This window comes from Chiloscyllium plagiosum, chromosome 14 (genome assembly GCF_004010195.1).
Source record: "Chiloscyllium plagiosum isolate BGI_BamShark_2017 chromosome 14, ASM401019v2, whole genome shotgun sequence".
NCBI lineage: Eukaryota > Metazoa > Chordata > Chondrichthyes > Orectolobiformes > Hemiscylliidae > Chiloscyllium > Chiloscyllium plagiosum.
This window is the reverse complement of record NC_057723.1, coordinates 49,073,878-49,091,830: the sequence shown is the minus strand read 5'-3', so window position 1 is coordinate 49,091,830 and position 17,953 is coordinate 49,073,878. Positions and strand designations below refer to the sequence as shown.

Here is a 17,953-nt window from a genome sequence, read left to right as displayed (position 1 = left end):
TTAATATTAATTCAAGAGATAAACAATGTGCAATACAATGATAATGTGGGAAGAATAACATTCAGGATTGATTGCTGCAGATTGTTGTCTCCCATGACAATAACATTTGACATCCTTTTAAATTTAAACAACCTGGCAGTTTTTAGAATGCAATGATATTATTCCCTCACAGAACATATTGCATTCACATTTTCTGAACATTGAAAAGTGATGCCACTAAAATATACAGCATGGACTCATTCTTGCAAATTCTTTTTCCAAATTTCTTGTGGAGCAACTGTTTTCTCGTGTCTCAGCAGATGCTCAATTATGGACAGGAAAAGAGCTTGAACCATGAGAAGATGACCTTCTGATAAGGCATATTTTTCAAGTTCCCATGGGTTTGTACTAATGAAATCTGACTGTTGTTTGGATATATTTATTTTAATGAGTTTGTGTATGACAAAAAAGGGGCCCTTTTTGCTTAGCATGAATAGTTCTAAAACAAAATAATGCTTCGACTGTTAAAAGAATGCATAGCTTGGATCACCAAACTCTGTATTTCTTTTTAAAGGCAAACTGTTAATTTTTAAGTACAGCACCTAAAATTCTGAAGAAAGTCGTTCAATAGGGCTACAACTTCAAATATACCCTTTAGTTTGATATTCAACAAAAAATATACCTTTGATAATACTTATGTCAGAATCTGTGGCTGAAGCAAAGATAGAAAACTTGCCAACCATATCAAGTGCACTCTATAAATGCAACAAAAGAAGTCTACACATTACCTTCATTCTATGCGGTGATATTCTGCTCTACGTTCAAGGACGTTTCCATTGCTGCAGTGTTCATCCTCCAGAGCTACAGTGCTTCATCTCAGACTCACAACTGACCAGAGATGCAGCACTGCACCTCTGGCTGATTCACATATGAGACCTCATTCTCCAGTGTTCATTGTAGAGGCCTACAATGGGGAAATTTAGTTTTTCAGTTGTTAAGTAAGAGATTCAGGTGGTGAGTGGAGATTTTTAAATTTAAAAAAAAACTGCTATTAACATCTCCTTTTAATACAAAATCTCCTATTAATCCCTGGCATCAACCAAATCCCCCCCAAAAATTCAATAATTCTTAGTTCCACTTGTAGACTCAATGATCATGAAAGCGAAAATGCACCCACTGAACATAAAGAAGGGGAAATTTAAATTATCTAGCATATGCAAAAGAAAATGAATTATTTGAGTTCCACTTGCCTTGTGAAAACCAGGCAGATGAGTAATTAATATTACTCAGTTCATTCATCAATTTTGGAGTTGGCAGATCCTTTTTAACATATGCATTGGTAATGCCATTAGCACCCGATTGCATATTTTTCATTAGCAGCAATTGATGAAAGGAAGCAGTGAAGAGACCAGAAAAAGCAACCTTTTTTTAAAAAAAACAACTTTTCTTGTGTATCAATGAGAAACAGAAGCATTCCTCCAGTTCCACCAAGTTTCCACTGCTACAATCATCCAGAAAATACTATCACAAAACAGAGAAAATTCAACTTTTGAAATGAAACATTATCAAAGCACACTTCTCTTTTTTTTGACACTAACTAATTTGTGCATTTAAATAAGTAATTCATCAATTAACTAAATAGCCAAATAAAATCCTCTACCATAAATATTGGACAACTGGATAAATTATTGGATAATTTAAAAAACACTGCTACAATTTAATCTGACTGATAAATGCCTCTTGTTGTTGATATTAATTAGAACCACGTTTTAATTTCTCATTTCTTAAGCATTCTGAGACACAATATTTTCAACAATAAATGAACCTTGCCATGTACTTGACCTACTTTATAAGTAAAATTATTACCTGTGAAGACACTACAAAATCAATGTTTGATTCACTTAAAATGCAATCTGTTATGTGTTATATTCAAATCAGTTTCCTTTTCAAAAATAGACACGAGCTTAGGGTTTAAAAGGTTGAAGGCAGATCGTGGAAAAATGAAGTTAGCTATTAGTTGGATCTTTGTTCCCAGAGTTTCAAACTTGTTGACCTTTTGACCTGGTGATGTACATTGGCTGTCCTCTTAGTCCCAGTTCCTTGCTCAATAATGCACGACTGTGGTTGGGCACACCTTTAAAGAAAAGGAAATCATGAATTTCCATTCCTCGCCAAACTGGGAAAAAAAGTATAGATTTGATCAGAGTTGCGAAGAAAAATAATTATATTTCACGTACTATTCACTTGAACAGCAGTGTCAATTCAGAAGTCAATATCTGGGACAGAGTCATAAAGTGTCAGTAAGTTAGTTCCGTTTTATCCATACATATAAAATGAAGGAGAGATCGAATATTAATTTATGAAGAAATAAGTACAATATTTCATTCAGACAATAGTTTGGTATATAAAATAGTTTGCATTTCAGATCAAATAATATTCCTGAAATTGCTGGAAAAACTCAGCAGGTCTGGCAGCATCTGTGGAGGGAAATCAGAGCTAACATTTCGGGTCTAGTGACCCTTTCACAATCTTTGTTTCTGATTTACATCTTCCATAGTTCTTTTGGTTTTTATTTAATATCCCTGAATAATCAACTTTATTTTTCAATTATTAACTGGTATTCAATTGATCACATAGTCAGAGTTAATCTAGACAACCTCAGCTATGTAAATCATTTGTCTTTCACCATCCTTCTTACCCATTTCATTTTCTGTATAAATCCCAAGTTCTCTCCACTTATTGTCTTGATGCAGTTTCTTCCTTCCATTCCCACACTCCTGTGTCACATAGACTTTTGACTCATAAGGGCATGACACCAGTTTTCCCACACGTGGGATTTAGTATTTCTCCCAGGAGTTAGCAAGTTTATGACAAGCTCTTTACGATGTTTTGTTAACCCTTCAGGAGCAATCTTTTCCAAAACGCTAGCTGATTTAAAAACATTGCTATTCTCATGACTGTCAGCTTCACAGCAGATGTGGATCTTTTATAGTTAAAGTAGGTTTGATTATTAGAATCCTGATTTAAAACTTGATGCAGACCCAGGTAATCATTATTATAAACATTAATTGTTTCAGTGAGAAAACCCAGCCTCACAATACATATCATATGTAACAATGTATGGAAACTCATTAGCAAGGAAGATTAGTTTTTCAGTTATGAAGTTTATTAATTATCAGAACCTGCAGCACAGTTTGCCATTTCGCCTATCATCATTTGAATTGCATTAATCCATTTCCATTGCTCTATCTGCATAGTTCAGCAAATACTTCTTTTTCATGCATTTTTTCCAATTCAATTTTGAAAAGTTATGATGGAATCTGCTTCAGTACTCTTTCATTCAGTGCATTCTAGATCATAAAAGCTAGCTGCTTATTTCACCCTCTTAAGTTGACTCTGATCCTTTTGACGAAGACCTGAAATCCATTTCTTTACTGATGCTTCTAAAACTGGAAACAGCTTCTCCTAATTTACTACATCAAAATTACTTCAACATTTTGAACACCTTTACTAAATTGCTCCTTAATCTTCTGAAGTAGAAACCCTCATTGTACAACTGAGATTAATTTAATAAATCACCTATGCATCCTGTCAAAGGTGTTGACATCCTTCCTAGTTATTTATATTCTGTTAGAATCTTTTAGATGACAGGAAAGAGAGTTGTCAAGTTACATAATGTATAAAAATATAATTGCTTTTATTTACCACTAGTGAAAACTCAAGGTCCTGTAGTGGAAGTTAATTGCTTTTCATGTATATTTTGTTTGCTATTTAACTAACACCTCTTGTGTGGTATACATTATCACATGAAACTGGCACCAATTCACCGATATAATACATTTTCTTCTGTACTGTGTGGTCTTCAGGTATAGCACATATGCATATACTTATACCAAACATGCATTGTTATAGTTGAAACAATATTAAGGATATAATCCTAATATTTGCATACTTTATCAATTGAGCTGGGCCCATTAGATGTAAACATAGGATGTGGTGTTCTCATGAGTAACCAATCTCTAATATTTAGACTTATTGCTGATCAATGTTGACTAAAATTTTAATTTAAAACAAACCTTCATGTTTGTAAGGCTGTTGTACTTCTTATGTGAAATTAATATATTTTGTCTTTTTCTCTATTACTTAATGTATAGCACCAAACTAAGCCACTTCACATCATATAAGTGCTGTTTTTATCTTTCTTTGAATAATTCTCTCATTTAGTTTAAAAGATTTAACCATTTACAAAAATGAACTGAATATTTAAGCTGTTGCAGCTGTTCGTTCAATAGTATAAATATTTATGACCTTTAAAGGATCTTTACATTATAGTTGACCATCCTGATATATATTACATACATATATGCTTGAAAAGAATTGCATGTTAAACAATTTGTGTGTGGCCATATTGGACATTGTTAACAGAGATCTTGACTGGCCAATTGTCAAAACACCTAAAAAAGGTACTAAAACAGAAAACCCTGGAAAGCCTTAGAAGGTCTGACAGCATCTGGGGAGAGAGGAAGAGTTAATGACTCAAGTCCTCCAATAAATTGCTTCCTTGGTAACAACTCATACTCAGGAGAGAAACACATGAGAACCATACAGATGGGGCTGGACCTGGAGAGAAATCTGAAAGGTTGTTATTGAAATGAAAAGCTGATGAATCCCAAGTTGGGTCACTTACTGGATGTGAGTGAGCAATGTGTGGCTTTGGGACAAAAGAAGCTGAAGAAAGGAGATTCACAGAGCCAGGTTGGGGATGCTTCTTGGATCTTCCCAGTGGGTAACTGTCCCACACTCTAAGCCTTCTTTCTTCAGCTCCCTCTGTCCCAAAGCCTCTTCTGTCACAGGCTCAGAGCTCCAGTCATATACCATCCTGCAGAGGGTACCCCCCCTCTCCCTGGTAATGTTTTCAGAAATGATATTGATTACTTATGAGTCTTTTGAGGATGTCTCCATATCGATGTGCCATCACATTATTCTGCATTTTGCTGCAGCATCTACCCCTTAAGGTGGAGCTGCTGCAGGACAATTCAATGATCTCTCCTGACAATCTGAAATGTTGGGTGGGTCTTACATTTTGTTGGCTAAGTGTCAGTTTTATTGTGTTTTACAGAGGTTTTGCTCCGTAAGGTCTAAGAATATTTTGCTGCATCATACTCACCTTGCCTCATTAACTACTATTCCTGCCCTTTATGCACCTCTCTCCATTCTAGGTTTTGCTGTAACCACAACTGGCATACTTGACACTGGGTCCCATCTTTGAAAGCCTTTGTGCACCCAGAGACTGATAGTTCAAAGATGCCCTGAACAGTTTTGCCCCAGGTATGGTAGAAGAGAAAACTGGTGCTTCAATTTGCAGACACAAACCTAGAGGTCATGTTGGACAAGGTGGTGCAGAGACAAAACTTTGTTTTCCCTCAGGTCATCGGTGGATGCCATGATACCACACCATGCCAGCCTGGTCTGAGGCTGCCACACAGGTCACTGCAGCCTCAGCTGTCAGAAGGATTGCAGATGCCAATAGAAGGTCAATGGTTTTCTCCATTCTGCCAGAATAATCACTATTATATTCCGTCTGCCACCTTACACTCACTTGATTTCTGTTACTGTATCCACATCTCTCTGAGGCTGCTCTACCACTCCCATTGTTTCATGCACCATTTTTCCTCACTCATATTGCCCACTTCAAACCCCAACACCACTAATCCTGCATGCCCTCTGCACTCACATGAGACACCGCTCCATGTATTCCAAAAGTAACATCCACTCCACCCAATTTCATCTCCCTTTAATACCTGCCTCTTTCTCATTACAGAGGGAAAACAGCCCACAATAGGACAGAAAGAAAGAATCAAGATAGGTAGTGAACTTCCTGACATTCAGCTCTTCATTCCTTATGAGAAGAGAATCTTGACTTTGGCCATTGTGAGTGCTGACTAATTCCATCCAAACCCTTAGCCTGGTATTGCAGGCTGACCTTGACTTACTGTGCAAAGATCAGTGACTGAAGGCTATATCTGCCTTGGCTTGACTAAGGCCTACTGAAAAGCATGATTAGCTTCCTGGCTTTGGGTCTGTGCTAAAACAGCAAGGTCATACAGCAGCATTGGCATTGAGCCTGGTAGCTCTGGCTGAGGGCTATGAGGCAAAACAACAGGGCAAAACAATATGGTGAGCATCCTGGTAGACTCAAATTGAGTGTACAGTAAGAGACCATACAAACAGACCCAAAATGCAGCTTGTTCCAGTCCATGATCTGGGTGTGTGTCCTTGCTGCAGCATTGCAACAGTACTTGCTGTTGGATTCCGACGTCCAACGTTAAAGGAGAGAAACTTACTGTAAGTGGATTGGAGATGTGCTATGAGGTAAAATTTACACATTAATGAGATCAGTTAACTAACAAGCAATAATCCCCATTAATAGCCATCTTGATGTTGCCTAACAAGCATTCTGACACCCCAGAACTTAGTTAAAAGATGCAGCGAGCTATTCTGAGAGATAGGCCTGACTGAATTTCTCATGCAATTATTACATATTTCTCACCATCGCCCACGTCATTGAGGTCAAGATTCTTAATCTTTGTTCTTCTCTCTCCACCAATGCAGCCTTACCTGCTTGGCATTTGCAGCATTTTATTTTGCTTATATTTTAGATTTCTATATTTTGATTCCATTAAAGTGTGGTTTTCTAAAGAAACATAGCCTCCAAACAGCAATCAGCAGTAGTTTCCCAGCACAGAAGAAAGTCCAAAAAAAATTACTTATCCATCTCATTGAAGTTACATGTTCTTCCATTATTTATTAGCTAAAAAAGTGCCCAACACATTTTTTTTTAAAAGAGCTATCAATCAGGGAGTCATGAATTTTTGATATCTGGTCATGTTATCATTTCAAGCTTCACCTGATTGCTGAATTCAGCTCAATGAAATGCAACTAACTCAATTGTGTGCAAGCTGATGAGATCCATAAAGCAAGTATATTTTTCAAAGAAGTAGTATTTTCAATCAAGCACACCCTTCTGCAGAAATCAAACCCATGGTATTTTAAAATCCACAAATCAGACCACTTTTAAAGTCAAGTTCAAGTTTAGACTATGTCTATTCTCCTCAAGGCAATGTATTACATTACTGTGGGGCTTCAATGAGTATAAAATCTGAAAGCACAATATAGAAGAACATTTGACTGTTTCATTTAACCATTGATGGGTGCAGAATTGATCCTTGAATCATTGGTCAAGCAAGCATCTTGTGAGATCAACTCCTTGATCTAACTTTTAAATGAGAAAGTACAGGAATTATTATGGATCATTGATGCATACATATGATCTAAGACTAAAACTTTTTGAGAAAAGATACAACCAATTGAAGCTCGCTACTTCTGGAGAAAAAAGAATGATAACACCAACTTCTTGATAAAATTAGCCAACTAATTTCCAGAAAATTACACTAAGTGGGGTAAAGATATTTTGCGTTGGAAATTATTTGTAGTTTTTGTGCCAGGTACAGCATGAGTCACAGCTAGTTATCAGTGGACAATACAGTTTAAAGTAGCTGCAAAATAATGAACTTTGGGGAGGAGGCCACAGACTCAGTATTGTCAACAGAACTGTCCATAACTTTGAACTTGTAGATTTTGTGTGCATTATCACTATAATTTCTCAGAGGTTATATGTTGCAGTTATTCAGAAATTTAGTCGATTTGAATTGAACTACAGCTATATGAAATAAGTTATGTTTTGCAGATTTTGGTTTCACTCCCATCCACTGCCCTTGTACTTCTACATCTAGAGATTGTAGGTTGGAATGCGCTGTCAAAGATACTGTGTTGAGTTGTAGCAAGTCTCTAGGACCAACAAGACCTTTCTTGTTGCTCTTTTGATTTATTTCTCTCTTAATTTGAGCCATTAACTTTTAAAACAATACTTGGCCATCTGTTTAAAAGGAGACATGTTATTATATAAAATTATCCAAAAGATCCTAGATATAGAAGTCAATTTGGTGCCATGAAGCAATCAGAATGGAGGGGAAGGATGAAAGTTGTTTTGGTTATTAACGCTATTGTACACACATTCATTGAGGGCATGTCTTCAACTCCATCATTGTGAACTCTGGTCATTATCATACATTATAATAGCAGAATCTGATTGTTAACAAATTTGTTAAAATCTTAAACCATTTCTTCTTCAGTATGCTGGATGGCTGGTTTTCAATGCAGAGTGATGCCAACAGCATGGATTCAATTCCTGCATTAGCTGAGGTTACCATGGAGGACTTTTCTTCTTAACCTTTCCCTTTACCTGAGGTGTGGTGACACTCAGGTTAAACTACTACCAGTCATCCTGCTCGAATTTATTACCACAACATCTCTTAATTTAAATATCTTAGTTTGTGCTGAACAATTTTACACTTATATGTTATCAGCTTTTGAAGCACTTTTTGTTTATTCTGAGATGTGTGAATTTAAAACCAGCATCCTTGATTCGAGAGGTCCTTTTATCTTGAAGTTATATAATTTCCTGCTTTGGTTCTGAGTGATATTATACATATCTTACATGTATAAAAAAAGTTGTCCCTGTCTGTCAGTCTTCCTGCTTAGATTAAAGTAGGAATTTAAGCAGTGTGCTATTCTAATGGTGTAGCTTTTACACAAAATCAGACATCAAAATGGTGCCCACTTGAAAGTATCAGGATAAGGGCATGATAAATGTAGTGTTTTTATAAACAACTGTCAGAATGTTGTGGCAGATCAGACTTTAATATCTCACAGTTTTGTAAATGAACAACTTGATTATTCATTGTTTTACTTTTCACATGCTATTACTTGGCCATTAAATTCTGGTACTCATCATGTAAATAATTGATAAAAGACAGTCATTATTATAAATGGCGTTTATCAACATAGTGACTTGGAATGACACAAAGTTATACTGTTTCATCATATTGTTACATCTGCAATAGCATGTATTTGACTAATTCATTCAATCAATGTCTGAATGCATTTCATTCAATTACTTTGGTTTAAAAAATGTTCTGCAGCATCCATTTAAAAGCTGTTTTTATCTATTTGAAGATATTTCAGCTGCATTTTATTCAGAGAATACAATAGGGGTTGCTTTTAATTTCAATGGAATATCACATACATGGCAGGGTAAATATTAGGTGGTTAATTCCCTGATTGAATGGCAAGGGCAGGTAAAGGGACAGATTTATACACTTCATAATCATTCACAAAATGTCTGAAATTGTTACAATTGTCATACAATCATAGAAGTGTTAAATTTACAGGCTTTTGTCAGGGAGTAGAATAAATGGTTTCCTATATTAAATATCCTATGTTTGCACAATGTGATCAATTTATGTCTGCTGATTTACAACAAGTGACAACACACTGCTTTATTATATACTGCAGAATGAGTACGAACATTTTGTTTCTTAATTGTGTGTAAATTGAGAAAATAATAATTTGTATTATGTTGTATGAATACACAACTTCTACATATTTCACAAAAAAAATGTTTTCCCATTATCAAAAAAATGCTATGGTCTATTTGTAGATGAACAATGATAATTAACACGAGAATCTCGGCAGGTCCATTGTTTACCAGCAGCAGATCTCAGTAGTCTTGTGCTCCTTTTCACTTTGAAATGTGGACAATCTACAACAGGCTATATAGGATCATTCAAATGTAATGGCAAAAAGGAAAGTGGTCCAAGACCAGTGTCCTCTTGCAAGCCAAATTGACAAGATGCTAGTCTCTTAGCTTCTCTGGACTGTTCATATTGTCTATATGACTGACACCAGATTCCTGAACCAATTATTCAACTGGGAACTTAGCCACAACAGGAGACATCCAGAAAAGCAGCAGACACGCTTTAGCAATGTCTTTCAAGCATGCCCAAATAGGTGAAACACTCCCACCAATTCACTGGAGATCTTGGCTTATGAGCAACCAAACTGGAGAAGACTTGGTCATGAAAGCACCAATCACATTGAGCCTTGATGGGAACACACAGAGGCAAAGTCAAGATGGCTGAGGGAATACACAGAATCCCAAACAACCCATCTACTCCATACTTCAAGCATCTGTCTGAAAGTGGCAGAATCTGTAGCTCACATCTTATACATATCAGCCATTTCAGAACTCAGCAAACTGATTGGAAGCAAGTTGGATTCTGAGGGTTTGCTAAGGAAATGATTGCTAGTATGCATCATTTGATGGCTACGCTAAAAGGACATTAAAACAAATAGCTCTTTCCCCTCCACAAATAAACTTGAAACAAGTCTTATTTGGAAATCATTGAGTATCAGAGTGTTAATGCATCTATGGATAGAAAGATTCAGATGAAGCATTTATAAGCAAGCTTTTGATTATTTCTTCAAATACCAGAAGAAATGTAATTTGTTTATGTAATTTCATAATTATGTTTTCATGTATGAAAAGCAAAGAAGTGCAGGCTGCAAATTCTATTTACATTGAACTTTTAAGAGACATGCACTGTCTACATTGAGAATGTTTGTTGAGGCTTGTGGGATTCAGGATTTATAAACCCTGTGCAGTGAGAGGAAACAGCAGCTGTCATTGAAGCTCAACCTTTGTCATATACAAACCCAGACATAGTAAATTTCAGTACCAAGAAAGGAAATGCTTTACTCTTTGACTGCCCAAGAGTTCATGTTATTCTTAATTCCAGTCTCCCAAATTCCAGTCCCCTTCACTGCTTTCCCAAGTGCACATGTGTATTCTGTTTATAAAACCAGGGCTGAGGTATGTCATGCCTTTGTTGTGATTATAATAGTATGTGGATAGACTCCACACAAATAATTTGAGATAATTTTAAAAACTGTTTGAATAAAGCTTTCTAATAATTGGATTTTTATTACAGAAAACATTTGATTAGATTTTGAAAAAGGTGACAGAACACAAATCCTATTTTGTGTACTTTATTACAACATTTAAACATAGCTTACATCTACTTAAGAACCAAATTAAAAAGTTGAAAGTTTATTAAAAATGTAACATACAATTAAATATTTATGTTTATGAGAAGGGACTATGTACTTTGCTATATTAACTTTGAATTATTATGAAGATGAGAAAAACAAAACTCATTACTTTGTTTTAGAGTCAGTTCAATCAACAGCATTCTATTACTGAAATAAGTTAATCTTTATTCTGTTAATGTTGCAATGTCATCATCAATCTACAAACAATATTGAAAATATTTGAATTTATTGACCACATTGGCACTAGATGTTAATGATAAAAAGAAGAGCTTATAGTTTGTGTTGAAAAAAACTTAGTTAAAAAATTGAAATACTTCCAAGTATAATTCCTAGACTTTTCAGAGCACAGTATTAACAATCTGCCAGTGATCAGAATTCCAGATTCTATATTTTTGGAGAGACTGGTTCTTGTTTGAAAGTATGTCTTTAAGCCTGGAAAAGCTGTGATATCTAATCATCTGCCAGTTACTGTGAAGTTCCCTTATAATTAAATGCAATTATCTCAGATAGTTTAGAATGACTTTCCCTGTTTCTCAGAGGAAACCTTTCAAGGTTTTGGGCATGGTCACTGCAAACTATTTGGACATACCTAACTGGTCTACTACATGTCAATTATTGCCAAAGTGGATATAGATTATTGTAAATGTAACATGTCATGAAGAGCATTATTAATTTCTTTAGTTACTTGCACATTTTAATAAACTAACTTGAGATATATACAATATGCCAAAGTTTAATAAATCTCTTGCAATAACATTCATTGAGCAATACACAAACTTGAACATAATTATGTAATTTAATATTCAGTAAAGGCCTGATAGATAAGGGAACTCCTTCATTGCTGAGTAATTTCATAGAATCCCTACAGTGTGGAAGCAGGGTATATGAATAGGAAGGGTTTGGAGGAATATGGGCCGGGTGCTGGCAGGTGGGACTAGATTGGGTTGGAATATCTGGTCGGCAAGGACGGGTTGGACCGAAAGGTCTGTTTCCATGCTGTACATCTCTATGACTCTATGACTATGACTCTAAGGTCCTTTGGCCCAACAAGTCCACACGCACCCTCCGAAGTGACCCACACCTGACCCTATTATCGTATATATTTCCCCTGACTAATGCACCTTACCTACATATCCCTAAACTCTATGGGAAATTTAGCATGGCGAATTCACCTAACCTGCACATTTTTGGATTATGGGAGGAAACTGGAGCACCTGGAGGACATGGGGAGAATGTGCAAACTCCACACAGACAGTCGCCGAAGGTACGAATCAAACCCAGATCCCTGGCACTGTGGGGCAGAAGTGCTAAATACTGAGCCATCGTGCGGCCCTAAAGTAAGATAAACATTATTTGAGTGAATATGAATGATACATGAGCAATTGAGCGAAGGATTTTTTAAACAAACTAAAATATCTACTTTTCCAATTGTTTCAATGTTTTTAAAGAAATAAGGTGAGAAAGTTTACTATCCATGTTGAATAATTATAGTAACAGAATAAATTAACGTCCTACCAATACTATATTATTTGTTGGGAAGCTGCATTCTGCTTTTCATAAGTAGATCTTTAAAAATACTTCAAATAAAAACAATGCTCCAGCCACATAAAGTGTCATCCAATAACTTCATTATAGTTATATTACAAAAAAATAAACAAAGTGGACTTTCAATTGGGGAATCCACAGGCATCTTCATGTTTTTAGGATTGAAATCACCAAAACTTTCTACAACTTCATTGTTGCTTAATTAGCACAGAGAATTGCATGCTTTATGTGAAGTATTAAATCTTGTTGATCATAAGACTCATGAATTGCATCACTGTGTTTTGCTCCAAATCACTTCTTATGTGCAACTTCGCTTGCCAATACCAATTATCTCTAGAGCCCTTAATCCCAAAAGAGACAACACAAAAATCTTGAAATGGTGAATGGCCAAAGTTCATTTGTGCTGCAAACAATTTAAAATTTTAATTAATAATGGAGGTAACATTTCTATGACCTTCTTTCATTAGGTTAATGGCAAAATATCTGCAGGTGGAAGATAACTCCTCCCTATTTATTTTTCTCCTCATTGACTCAATAATCATGCACCTATAAGTATCAATATACCTTTACTTCTTAAAGACTGAAACCGTAATCTCTCTCAGACATAGACCCCACTTGAAAATGAAACTGTTTCAGACTACTATGTTCAAGTAAATCCAACAGCATATATATATATGCTCCTCTTTATTTAAGCTTATCAAGTACAGCAAGATCGCTGTCGAAAGGAATAATTTCATTATAGTGTAACATATTACCTACTACAACTTTGAATTTTAACATCCTATGTTATATTCAGATAGGTAAGGAGTGAAGGATGTAAATACAAAACTGGGATTAAGTTTTTATTTACAGAAATACAAATTACACACCATGCAACTCCAAACAATAACAACACATTCAGCCTGATTCTATAAGTACAAACACTCCAAATCTCCAGTTAATGGCCACTAGCTGAATACAGGTAAAGCCAAATGATATGCAGTTAACATGGGAGATAACCCTCTAAGAATTACAACCTGGTTATTGAGCAATAGTCAATAGTGAGCAGTCTACATCTGCAGCATTGAAGGTTATTGTGGCACAGTGGTAGTGATTTCTGCATCCGGATTCACTATCTGTGCCACAGATTTGTCACAACACGTCTGAACAGGATGATTCAAAATGTTTACATTTGCATCATTAATTTTCTGGATTATCTATTATTTCTTGCAGTAGGTTTAGACATGATCACAGTTAAACTCTGCTGACTGAATTTAGGAGATGAGACTAGAGAAGCAGGATATTTCAGTCTTGCTTCTGAGAGTGAGATATGCTGTCCCACACAAGTGACTGCATACTGAATTAGAAATCCTTGTTTTTACCTTTGTCAATAAATAGGTCAGTCAATGATAACTGCCTTTCAATAACTAATATTGTTAATATCACTGAGCCAATTGCGCAGTCCAGTTATTTTTTATTTAATCAGAGTGACAAGGTTAGAGCCTCATCACTTTTCATCTGTTACATTTAGTCTCCCAAGGTTTATACAAAACTTGCCAATTACAGCTGGATAAACGTGAAATGCTTCTTACACATGTTACTTCAAATGTAACTCTGCTGGATAATTAAGGGGAGATCAACAAGTTCACCATCTGCGAGAAGGTGTTTATTCTTTTCTGTTTGTGGTTTGTACGTATCTATTATTTTATAGCATTTATCACTTTGTAATTTCTCAATAACCATATGCTGTTTCCAACAGCTAAGCAAAGTCTATTGCTTGTTAGGTAATTGATTTTTAATGTTACAAAATAATTTTAAAACAAGCAAATAAGTCTTTGCAGCTTCAAATGCTGTTCATGAGACTCACTCTGCATCAATGTAACATCCATGTGCAACAAAGCTGAGGATTTGCTTGTAACATTACAGTTATACAGGAAAATTAATCATTGACAATTGGTTGCAGGATCAAAATGGCAGTCAGCAGGGAATTTAAATGTGTCAGTGGAAATATCTGCAGGACTACAAATGAGACCTTAGCATGGGAAGAGAATTAATTTAAGACAAAAGAACTAGAACTAAATGCTTAATTTTGCATTAAGCAGAACTGAACTTAAGACTACAAGTTTGAGCAGTTACTCCAATAATCATATTATGCAAGACATGAAAGCTCAAGAAAGCCATCATGGAATATGTTGTCCACTGATTTGAGGCACATTTGGATATGTAATCCTGTATATCATGATAAAGTTTAATTCAGTTTAATTTCATTGTTATAAACCGATGAATATAGTAGAACAGTAAGTTTTTAATCGCAGATTCATCGCATCAAAAATTAAGGTATTATGATTATGAAAGTCGACAAACAGAACTATGGGGAAAGTTTCTTATAATAAGTTTGTTCTAATAGTTTGGAGTGATGTTTTGACTTAGTGCTGACTTGTCCTTTGCTAAATCAAAAAGTAAATAATTTGCACCCCACTCCAGGCAAGCCTGAGTGAAGGTTGAAAACTCAACTCTAAACATTGATCAATTTTTACATTAAGATGGAATAAGTAATACAGTGAGGTATGCCCATTTTGGTTTGCAGGCCCCAATCTAGACATAATGGCAAACAGAGATTGGAGAAATGGCTCTGAATAATCTCTCAGGTCATTTCACCTCTCCGGCTTTGTTTGTGGCTTACGTCAGAGAAGCAACTCTAAAGATAATAGCAATGAAGCAGGCAACATGGAAAACCAAATAAACTATGTTTCCCTATTAAGTAGCTCAATAATTCTCCTAGCTACGCCTTACATTAGCATTTGCCTTAGGGCAGAACATGAGAATATCGAAAGAGCAGATTATTGCACAGATATCCAACAACAACTATAATCATTGAAGATAGTTGGTAATAATAGTAGTTAGTCAAATATGAGTTTTAAGGTGCACAGTATAAATGATTTGTGCTGGCAGCTTTGAAAGTATAATTTTCTAATTATTTGATCTGAGTTTTGCCAGTTGGACATATGCAAATATTCCCAATGTATTCTATGTGATTGAGTTAAACAAACTGACCTTATATCAAGAAGAGCTAAAGTTTAGTTATGTTTCTTTTTCTTCCAGAGGGATTAACTTTGCTTTAAACAGCAGGGAAATTGACATTGTTTGGTCATAGGTAGATTGTATTGCTTTTGATGGCTTTCTATCTGAGCTTAAACCTTCTGCTTACTTTGCTGGTTTGCCCATGAAGCTTTCTGGATAACTTTGCACAGAAAGTACTAACTATTTGGTGATATTGTAGAATCATAGATACATAACTTAAAATTAGATGGAAAATTTTATAAATTGTCACAATCTAATAGAATACATTTTGATTAAACAACAAAAGCAATGGATAATGTATTGCAGTATAAACTTGATGAGAAGGAATGTTTTCCTGAATGTTTTCATGCCATTTTCTAAAAAGTATTGCCGACAACATGGGTAAATTAACTTGTTTAGTTAAGCCTACAATCAAGGTCTGAGAGTTGAATGACACAAAGCACAAAACCAGATAACTAGTTTCATGCTGAAAAGCACTTAGAACTTAGTCAGAAATCGAAGAAATAAGTTCAACCAAGAAGTAGCAAATAAGTGTACTAGAAGGCATTCCAAGAAGACTCGAGGTTTTAAATAGTTCTGAATATGTGTTATACAACTTATATTGCATTCCATGAAGACAATATTTTTCTATAGACCTATATCCTCTTGGTAACTAGTCAGACACTATACACAACTACAAATTTAAATTGCTTTTTGACTCAGTTACTACTTTAGATTTTCAGATTCTTTGCTCCATGCCAAAGTTATTAACAGTATTGCAGAGTGTTCTGTATCTTAAATTCCCTGTGCAGCTCTGTAATTTCCAACATATCACATCTGTGACATGTTTTATTTGAAAAAAAACAATTCCAGTGCTGAATACTATAAAATCAAACAATTTATGTTTAAAGGCACTCTTTTTCTTACTGTGTTACTTATTGAATTCATTTATCAGTTTCCTAATCATAGTCAATCTGCCAACTTAAAATATACAAGATGGAAATTTATGCTGAAACTTCTTCCGTTAAATTCCAATTATTTGTATGGCACGTAGCTAATATGCAATACAATCCAAATGTACTGTATCAAGTTTTGATCCCTGATAAACAAATGCCTTTTCATTTACTGATTCTTTCCAAGCTTCAGTTTGACTTCCTTAAATAGGAATTATATTGGCACTCTTAATATACACGCTGCTTGTAAGTTACATTTTTGGATAGCAAGACTGTGAAGTGCATGGATGTTGATGTATTCCTGATAGGTAACAAATAAATATTTAATTCTCTTTCATGTTCATTGGATCAGAATTGAAAGCACTTACTGTTCTGGTTTATTAGGGCACATAATGAGTGAAAATTATTTTGAAAGTTATACAAAAAGCAATAAAACAGTCTGGTTCTGATATCAAGTCTGAATATTGATGATCTCATACAAAGTCTAATGTTAACTAAAAATACCATTACTTTTTCCATTCTCTGAAGGAAAATCAATTCCATATATGGTAAAAGTCAGCTTCCAGTAACTGTGATTCAGAGCGCCTTAATCATGTTATTGGAAACATGCCAAAAGATTTAAGGAATTTGTGGTTTTTGCTGGGATAAATTAGAATACCATGACTTGTAAAGGGTATAACATGTTAAACTTACAAAGCTCAGCCTGACTTTGAAAAGTTTCTTTGCAAGAGGTCAGAATGATACCTTTGCTTTAGGCATTTTTTTCATTTGAGCTGTTTCTGACTGGACTCATCTAAAAACTGCTTTGCATCCAGTTTAGCCAAAATGCTTTTAGCATTTGGAACTGCAAGCATATCAAAAATCTAAACTTATACAGGCGAGACTGTGCTTTTCATGAGAACGCAACTTTTTTTAGGGAAGGAGAAATCACTGGGGTAAATTTTGACCTTGAGCTATCGTGTAAAACAGTTGAAAATGAATCAGCACACTTCATATTATTGCCCATTTTCAAAATCAGGACCTGTGTAGAATGGGCTGCCAACTTGTTCTAAAATAAGTAACATTATCATACAAGATTGCTCTGTCTCACTAAGTCAAATACAATATATCTGTGGTAGAGTTTCTTTAGTACTTATTGTGCAACTATTGGAATGATCTAAATGGTGAAATGTTTGTTAATAAAACTGAGAAGTATGGAAAACTATTATAGAATGGCCAAGTTTGGAGAAGTCAATTTATTGATCATGCAAACATCCAAATCTGGAGCAGGAGTAGGCCATCCAGCCCCTTGCTCTTGCTCCACCATTCAATAACATCATGGCTGATCTGATTGTGGCCCTAACTTCACACTCTTTCTTATTTAGTCTCAATATCATTTAACTAACTTCTCAGTCAAGACTCTACCTACATTTGCCTTAAATATATTT

At 35.2% G+C, this 17,953-nt stretch overlaps 1 long non-coding RNA gene across 1 annotated transcript; it reads left to right on the top strand.

Annotated features, from left to right (window-relative positions):
• The first annotated feature begins 296 nt into the window (after window positions 1–296).
• On the top strand, window positions 297–9,612 carry LOC122556707. Its single transcript, XR_006313625.1, has 3 exons — window positions 297–380; window positions 5,199–5,307; window positions 9,539–9,612. It is a non-coding gene; the product is annotated as an uncharacterized LOC122556707 (long non-coding RNA).
• Window positions 9,613–17,953: the final 8,341 nt, after the last annotated feature.